Here is a 9,027-nt window from a genome sequence, read left to right on the forward strand (position 1 = left end):
CTGGCTCTTCAGTATTGGCCTCTGACCTTGCCAGGAAATTGCATAAGAGAGAAAATGAGATGGAGATTTTATAGCTAGGGGGCCAGAAAGGGAAGTGAGCCCAGATTAGATCAGTAACATAAGGCTCATCCTGGAACCCCAAAACATGGGACCCATGGGAGAAGGCAGATAGTGATGAAGAAGGGAATGACCTAGAAATAGCTAAAGATGCCCCTCAGATTAATACAAACAAAGGGAAAAGTCATGTTTCAACATGCTGATGGAGGCCTTTACAGTGGTCCAGTGAGAGGAACTATAGCCATCAGAAAATACTCCACAGTGGAGCTGTTGGAACTAGAGAAGACTTTCAAATAAACAATGAAGGAGCTCCTTACCACATGGCTTCTGAGGATATGGGACATGGGAGTAATTATATTAGTTTAAGTACTACAGAAGCATTAAGGCTGAGAAATATAACCACCCATTCCTCCCTGAGACATAGACTGCATAACCTGAGGTAGTACGAGGGAAGCAGTCCCTGATGGACTGGCTTGTGCCAGCCATTAGAGATAACCTGGTCATCACCAATGGAAGGGCCAAAGGATATCAGGGGCTGGAGGACCATAGAACAGGGACAGGTGTTACTGAGAGAAGTAGGTATGAAAAAAGCAATGTATGGGCCAGATAGGACTGTGCTCACTAAAGATTTAAAGAAGAACTTGATTCAACAGGGACCTCGAGATTGGTATGGAGCTTTAATGACTTTGCTGAGTCCCTTAGTGGGGCAGGATCTTTGTGAAGTAGGAGAGGCTTTGGCAGATATGAATGACTTAAACCAGCATGTAAACATATCTGTAAAATAGTAGAGCAACCTGAAAGAGATTTAAAAAAGACAAGACAGCGAAAGAGGTCTGTTTGGGTTACTGGAAGGTAAATGTGACAAGATTTGTGTCTAGCCCAAGTTCCTGAAGAAAAAATTGACAACAAGCCAAATTCTGTGCTAAGGAGCTTCTGGAAGACTTTAAAACCTCGGGAAAAGTTCACAAAAGGCATACAAAAGATATAAGCTGTCCTAGGGATGGATAAACCTATTGCCACTAATGTTGGTTGCACACCAGAAACAGTAAGACCCTTTTGCTGAAGACACCACATGATGTGAGTGTGGGAAAGGGAGAGATAAAGCTAAGACTAAGCTGGAAACTCCCTCCCACCAGACAGATGGTGGTCCTAGTACTAGAGGTGCTTAGTAGAATCATTAGGGGAGAATGGTCCCCGAAAGTTCTGCTTGATGATGGACCCTTGTGTATTGCACTATTGACATGCCCAGCAAGATATACCTGTTGGCACAATAGTGACTCGACTAATATATATATCCGACTCAACTAATATATATATAGTATATTATACTAATTTAAGGCTTGCTTCTTGGAGAAAAATACACATGTGGTATAACCCAGGCCAACCCCCAATTACAAGGGAGTGTTGGACCCCAGTGGGGAAACCACTGCAATTGTTTTGTGAGATAAATGTGATGTACCTGCTAAAGTACTGCCCAAGCATTTGTGCTTATGATACTATATACTATATACTATATTATACTATACTATATACTATATAGTATATATATACTTACATATATATATCCGACAAATTATGATTGGATTTAAGGCTTGCTTCTTGGGGAAAAATACACATGTGGTATAACCCAGGCCAACCGCAATTACAAGGGAGTGTTGGGCCCCAGTGGGGAAACCACTGCAATTGTTTTGTGAGATAAATGTGATGTACCTGTTAAAGCATCTTCTAAGCACTTGTGTTTACACCCATAGGTTAGGTCAATGTTTGTTTAGATGTTCCTGCTTCTTTTTGTTTGTTTTCATAGTAGGAAAATACCACTGAGATGGACCAACAGCCAAATCTTGGAAACAAATGATGAGAAGGCCTAAGAGTTCAGTATCTTGCTGTAGCAGAGGCTTGTTCAACAACCATGTCACCCCCTCCAAGGCTCAGGGACTCTTGGGGAAGGGGTTGGTGGAAAGAATGTAAGAGCTGGAGGAAGGGGCGGAGTGTTGTATGGACTTGTCCTCCACCGGCAAGCTAGACTGGCAAACAGTGGACAGATGCCTTCTTTTCAAGCTGGGATTCACCTGCTTGCTTCAATCACCACAAACAAACTTGAGTATGGACCCTTCCTAGGCGGGCAGGGGCAGAGAGAGTCAGTCATGCCTTCCATCCATCCAGCTGGCCTGAGTGGTACATAAGGGAGGGACTAAGAATTGGGACAGGGGAAGCCAGAGAGAAGTGTTGGCCTTCCTCACCTTGGGCACCCACTGGAAGGTCACAGGGTCCTGGCTAAAATATAGAAGAAAGCCCTCGTGTGCACACACTTCTGTAAGTAACCCTCCGCCAGCCGCTGATCTGTCAGTAAGCCCAATACATTTGCTAGGATTTTCCAAACTGTGGTTTTGGCGAATTCATACCTTGTTTTGTTGTAAGGATGGAGAGAGAGGGCTGGAAGCCATGGGTGCCTCCCAGAAGTAAAATTTAGCAACAAGTACTCCTATGTTACTAGCTTTTACCTTCATTTGATGACAGTGTTCATGTTTTTATTTAGCTCAGTTTTTATGTTTCACAGTGATTGTGTCTGCTTTTGTCTTTGTAAAATGCATGTTTCATTTTGTAAAGAAGTATTGTGAGCATGATTCTGTTATTTCTAGTTGTTTTGTGATTTTATTTTTTTGCCTGTGTATGCATGTGGTGTGTATGCATGCTTGCATGTGTGTAGACACATGTCAGTGCATGCATGTGAAGTCTCAGAATTGACATTAGGAGTCTCCTTAATCATTCTGCACCTTATTCATTGAGGCAGGGTCTCTCTGCAGAACCCAGAGCTGCCTATAGATGCTTTGTCTACCTGGATGGCTATTTCTGAGGATTTTATCTCTGCCTTCTGAGGGCAGGAAAATCAGGGGGGGGGGCTGCCATGGCTGGTCACCTGGCATTTATATGAGTGCTGAGGGCCTTGAGTGCTTGCAAGGCAAGTGCTTTATCCACTGAGTCATCTCCCCCTAGTCCCTATGGTTCTATATGTGTGAAATTCACATGACATCTAGTTCAAAAGTTAGACATTAATCCACTTACATTTTCTGAGTCATAAGGAAAATGTAGGCATGCTAAAAAATAGTAATACATTCTTGCTTTTAAGCAAATACAGTTTTTGTAAGGAAGAGAGCACTGCCTATTTGCTCAACATTGTTGGGGGAAAATAGGAAATACATTTGGCCGTGTCTTCAGCTTGTTCAACCCATGTGTGGAAATCCACTTGGAGAAGAAAGTCACATGGTAGCAAACCTGTCTTACACATCAGCACAGAGGTGAGTGAAAACCATTGCTTTCATGTTCTGAGGCAGTCTCACTATTACTTTTTGTCAAGGATTAAGATATTTCATTTGCTCTTGCAGTGTAAGAATTGTGTCTTAAAGGATCATAGTTTTTACAGTTTTACCTTAGGCAAAAACAAATGAGACAACCGAAAAGTTTCTTAAAAAAAAAAAAAAAGGAATTTGAAGGACAGATCCAGTAAAAATCAGTGTAAATGTCTCTCACTTTTAGGAAATATATGGAAAGCTAAGAACTTCAAAATGTCTATTTAGGGGCTGGAAGGTTGGCTCAATGTACTGCTACTCCAGAGAATCTGGGCTTGGGTCCCAGCAAACATGCTAGTAGCTTATAGCTCCAGGATCCCCTGCTGGCTTCTGTTCATTCTCTCTCTTCTTCTCTTCTCTCTTCTCTTCTCTTCCTTTCCCTTCCCTTCCCTTCCCTTCCCTTCCCTTCCCTTCCCTTCCCTTCTCTTCTCTTCTCTTCTCTTCTCTCCCCTTCACTTCCGTAGCCCCTCATGACCGTGGGTAACAGTGCTGTGTGAGTGTGACTCAGTCCTTCACTTCCGTGGTCTCTCATGACCATGGGTAATAGTGCTGTGTGAGTGTGACTCAGTCCTTCACTTCCGTGGTCAAAACCCCAAATGTCTGTTTATATATATTTACACATTACTTCTTTTTTAAATATATATATTACTTCTAAATGAGAGTCAACATTTTTCAGGTTTATTGAAAAGCTGACAATATTTATATTTAAGTGAAAATGTATTGATACTACCTCAATACAGTAAAATCATTTTAATTTTAATAAGCACGGAAAGATATTAGACTTTGTAGAAACAGAGATTTTTGTATACAAAATGGCCCAGGGCCTGAGCTATACCTTCTTTCCAGAGGACACCCCACAGGTGCTGAGGTTTCAATATTCAGTCTGCCTGACTACCAGCTGCACATCGAATGTAGTGAAATTGCAAGTGACAAGTTCTGAGTAGGTAGGATGGGAATCATCGCAAAGTGATTTGGAGGTGGAAGAAAACAGAATGCAAATACCCCACCTCTGACTTTACCCTTAACTTGCTAATCATTCAATGAGGTGAAAACTCTTATTCTGCATAAGAAATTTACACTTTGAACTAGTTTTACCTTTCAAAAATTATATTTTTACTCATGTTATGTGTTTGTGCATACGCCTGTGCCTGTAGAGGCCACAAGAGGGTCTTGGGTCCCCTGGAGCTGGAGTTACAGGTGGTTGTGAGCTGCCTGGGGTTGGTGTTAAGAACTAGGCTCAGGTTCTCTGCAAAAGCAGTACATATCCTTAAGGTCTGAACCATCTTTCCAGTCCTTAATAGTTGTACTGATGAATTCTTCATAGTCAAAGAACAGTTATTGGCACCCAGTAGGCATATGACTTATAGTTATTGATTCATGTTATAGTAATTCTAGCTAATCTTGGACGACATTTACCTTGTGCTGAGTACTGTACTGGCTCCCACATCTGACTTGATTTACTTTTTACATCAACCCTTGAGGTAGGTACTGTTGTTGTGTATATTTCATAGACTTGAAATTGAGGCAACAGGCTGTAACTTCCCAAGATTTCACAACAAACTGTAGGGGAAAGGGGATTCTAACCTAGAAGGTTAGATTCCAGTCTGACTTGTATCCACAGCCCCTCAATGAAAGCCAAGTTCTAAGATGTGTGAGGAGACTGTTTATTTACACATTCCTTCAGGAGAATCTGAGAAATTGATCTGAGTGGGGAGATCAAATTGGGGAGCATTTAATGGTTCTGCAGAGGAGTTCACTCCACTCAAAGAACAAACAGCAATGTTGTTTTGAATAATTACTTCCCTCCCTTGGGTCACACAAGGTCCCCCCTGAAAAGCCTTCTGCATTAAATTGGGTGAAAGATGTTGTCATGATTGTGGAGTGGGCTGAAGTGACAGAATAAATGACCTCAGAGGCACAACGCTTCTTTCCAGGAGCCAGGATGCACACAAAAACAGGAGACTTGGAGGGTAATTCCAGCAATGTTTGCCTTGGAGGCAGCACAGGGATTCTTTTTCAGGACCTCTGTCTTATCACCTAAAACTTGCAAATCTTAACTGACTGCCAGGATAATTAACCCCTTGCATACTGGAAGTTCCTTTAGATCCACTTCCAATACATTAAGGAAAAGAAAGAAAATAATCATTTTTAGGTTGAACTGCCTGGCCCTTAGATGCTGATACATGGCAAATTGTAGCCCAATAGGAAATGAAACCAACATTTCTCAAGAATGATTTTTGAAAGAAACCTATTATTTTTTTTTCCTTTTATTTTTGAGTGCATAGAATTGTAATATACTTTATAGATTTTATTGTTTACAGTGCCTCCAGGTGGGTGGTTGAAATTAGAAACTACAGTGGCAGTTCCGGAAAGAGGTCTGTTGCGGCTAACCCTCTCATTTTACACTAATCATAACTTTCACACAGACCTACGATGTGTAACATCTGAATAAAATACCAGGCACAATGTTCCACACTTTCAAATTGCCCACTGATCTAACGCTTGCTCAAGCCAGCAGTCTATGGTAAACAACTAAAATCTTTTTCACTAAGATGAAAATGATCAAGGACCCTTGCAGACCTTAAGTCAGTGGCATAATGCTCACTGAGCAATTGCAAGAACTAATAAGGGAACTTTACTTGGAGGAAAGCGTTATTAGGTTAGTCAAAACACTTGAGATAACTTAAAAAGAGGTGTATTAGTTACTTTTTTGTTGCTGTGCTACTCTGACCAACGGGTGACCTATGAAAGAAAAGAGTTCACTTTGGCTTTTTGTTCCGGGGGGATGAGAGTCCTTTAAGCCAGAGGGTGTGGCACAAAGAAGCAGCTGAGGTCTCACAGCTTTAAGGTAAACATACAAAGCCCAAACTGGAAGCCAAGCTGGGTTGTGGACTCTGGAAGCCAACCCTACTGAAATGCTTCCTTCAGCATTTCTGAAAACGTTCCATGGCCTTCCAGACAGCACCACCAACTGGAGACAAAACGCTCAAATACTTGATCCTGTAGAGGAGATTTCTCATTCAAACCACCAAAGAAAAGTTTATTTTGGCCCATTCTTTCAGCGCGTTCCGCCTATGAGCCACTGGCCTCACTGCTTCTGGTGTGGTAAGGGAGGCATTGCCTCATGGATTAGAGCACCTGCTGCAGCAATCTACTGACCTCATGACAACCAGGAAGCAAATAAAGAATAAAATGAAGGGCTGGAGAGACGGCTCAGTGGTTAAGAGCACTGGCTTCTCTTTTGGAGGACCTGGGTTTGAATCCCAGCACCCACAGGATGGTTAAGAACTGTTGTTAACTCCAGTTCCAGGGGATCTGACACCCTCTTCTGAACTCCATGGGCATTACCCAACATGGGTATACTTACATGCAGGCAATACATTCATACATGTTAAATAAAAAATACTAAATAAATGTGAAATTTTCGTAAAAGAAGAGGACAGCAGACTCCCACAATCCCCTTCAGCCCTGAGCCCAATGATCTAACTTCCTTCTACTAGGACATACTTTTTAAAGGCCTTGCTACTTCCTGATAGTACCATGAAGCTTTTAGTACAGAGTCTTTAGGGGATATTGATCGAATCCATAGCAGGTGCAGTGTTTCAGCTTATCAACATGGATTCACATCTATCAAGCAAATAAATAGCTGTTAGCATTTTCCACAAACACCGCAAAGCCATATGGCATACACAATTTTATTTCTGAAAGATACTGAAGTCCTGCAATGCATTATTACATTAATCCAGATTGGTTACCAGCTGTGGCGTTTATGATTCACTCTCAATATGGAATATGATTCAGCCACTAAAAAGAATAAATGGGCTATTAAGTGATAATAGCAGGTAGCAGATATGTTTTCACAATGAGATCTTATATTAATGATTTGAAAAAGACGATGGGAATGGGAGGGAAAATAGAAAGAGTATGAAGCAGTTTGCTAACATGAATTGCTTGGCTTGGTGTGAGAAGGAATGGGTGACAGAAACGTGAGGGGAAGGACAAAGAGAAAAGGAAGGAAGTCACTTTTCCTAAAGCTACTGGTATCTACTGACTTCAAGTTGCATGTGTATAGAAAATACCATTAAGGGGCTGGAGAGATGGCTCAGCAGATAAAATTACTGACTGTTCTTACAGAAGACCTGGGTTCGAATGTGTGACAGAAACGTGAGGGGAAGGACAAAGAGAAAAGGAAGGAAGTCACTTTTCCTAAAGCTACTGGTATCTACTGACTTCAAGTTGCATGTGTATAGAAAATACCATTAAGGGGCTGGAGAGATGGCTCAGCAGATAAAATTACTGACTGTTCTTACAGAAGACCTGGGTTTGAATCCCAGCACCCACATGGCAGCTAACAACTGTCCATAACACCAGTTCCAGGGGATCGGACAGCCTCTTCTGTCCTCCGCGGGCATTGCACAACATGGGTGCACTTACCTACATGCAGGCAATACATGCATACACATAAAATACAAATAATAAAATATTAAAAAAAACCCAACAAATTAAATAGCATTAAATCTCATGTTAAAAAATGTGTGGTTCCTCATCCACCCACTAGAGGCGTATGGACTTTATACTCACAGTGGGAACTCTGGGAAGAAAGAAGCTTTGGCCTGATTGCAGTATCTTCTGTTTCCTGCCCCAGCCAGTAGCCAAAAACTGGAGGATCAGAATTTTCTGGGGCTTGGAGTTCCAACACTAACTGAAGTTTTCCTAATGGCTTTTCACATAGAAAGTGGGAGAAGCAATTGCCTTGGTTACTGCTGCAAGGGCCCAAATCCCCACCAAGCAAGCACCACTGAGGAGGAAAGATGGCACACTTCTGTTGCTTGGTCTGGGACAAAAGCTTGGCAGGCTTTTCCTCTTGTTGACAGGGCCCCTTTCTGGCTGACTGGTCCAGACCAGTTTAGATAAGACCAAGGCCAGATCTGGACATCTCACTCAACTTGGAGTTGTAACCTACGGGCTCTCTCTTTGTTGTTTAAGTTGGTCAACCAAAATTAACGGAGAGAGATCTACCCCCCATACCAGAAAAACACTTAAAGAGCCCAAGCCTTCCTCGGGGCTTTGGATTTTTTGGTTTCCAAATCCACTCTGCACTTGTGAACAAATATTGTTTCTGGATGAGTGCATATGGATTTGATTCTTGTCTTTAATAAATCCTGTTTGTTTCTTTCTCCGCGTATGATCTCTTTCCTGCCCTTTAATTCTTTAATGGCAGAGAAAAAAAGCCCAACATAACCCTAGACGGGGACCATCCAAGGTGCTCAGACAACCCACAATAGCAAAAATTAAGATGTCACAACTTAGCAAAAATTACCTGTATTACTTTTCAGTGATGATGTTTTTCTTTAAGTGCTATTATTAGACTATTCTTCTAGCTTCTATAATACATTTCTTAAAGGTTTTAAGATTGGACATTGGATGAGTACTTGATCATGAACCTCAAGACCTACTATATGCATTCGGCACACACACACACACACACACACACACACACACACACACACACACACATAACCACAACAGCAATCCCAGCACTAGGGAGATGGGCACAGGAGAATCAGAACTTCAAGGTCATCTGTCACACACTGGGTTCATTCCAAGCCTACAATAGATTAGA

The sequence above is a fragment of the Nannospalax galili genome, unplaced genomic scaffold (genome assembly GCF_000622305.1).
Source record: "Nannospalax galili isolate Female #2095 unplaced genomic scaffold, S.galili_v1.0 scaffold9, whole genome shotgun sequence".
Lineage (NCBI taxonomy): Eukaryota > Metazoa > Chordata > Mammalia > Rodentia > Spalacidae > Nannospalax > Nannospalax galili.